Raw genomic sequence first — 795 nt, forward strand, 5'->3', positions numbered from 1 at the left:
GGCTGATCCTTCGATGGTGTCGATAGAGCAAACGCTGAGGGATGTTGAACCGTCGGTCTCGAGAATCGATGGGAGCACCTTAGAATGGAACTCCCAAAGCAAATAAATTCTAGCTTCATTTCAAGTGGGGACACTTGAAGGAGAAGAAGTCGTGGTTTCTGGCAATAGAAACCAGAGCGAATTGAAGGAGATGATTGGAAATCACGTAAGCATGGCATGCAAAATTCTAGGGTTTGAAGAATAATAAGCCAAGTAATTGGAAAAACAAGAATATATATAGGCAAGGGAGGGGACACACGGCATAATTTGAAAGATGGCCTCGACTATGGGAGGACGTTTGAAAAGCCACATGAAATTCAAAGCGACCGGTCGATAATCAAAGTGACGCTCCCCAGTAACCGACGCATGATCTCCTCTAATGTCATAACGTCGTGTCAATAGCGACCGATCAATACCCCTCATTAAATATGCTTCGGATTCCTAGGAGACAATTTGAATTTTAATCGGACACGACAACCCGGGTTCAAGTGAAAGGGACCAATGTTGTATCATGGAAATTACTAAGTGCAAACTACTCTTGATAAGGCGACACTTGTCTCAATTATCTTAAGTAGTTTACACTTAGTAATTTCTGTGATACAATGATTATTATATTCTCAGGGTCAGTTTCGCAACTCCTTCTCTGTATAAGTTTTAGCCGAAACTAGTTTGGATCTGGAATAGGTTGGAGATGCAATACTAAACTGTGTAAGGTTAAATTCAACCTAACAAAACATAAATTAGGTCATGGTCCAA

This window comes from Asparagus officinalis, chromosome 3 (assembly GCF_001876935.1).
Source record: "Asparagus officinalis chromosome 3, Aspof.V1, whole genome shotgun sequence".
Lineage (NCBI taxonomy): Eukaryota > Viridiplantae > Streptophyta > Magnoliopsida > Asparagales > Asparagaceae > Asparagus > Asparagus officinalis.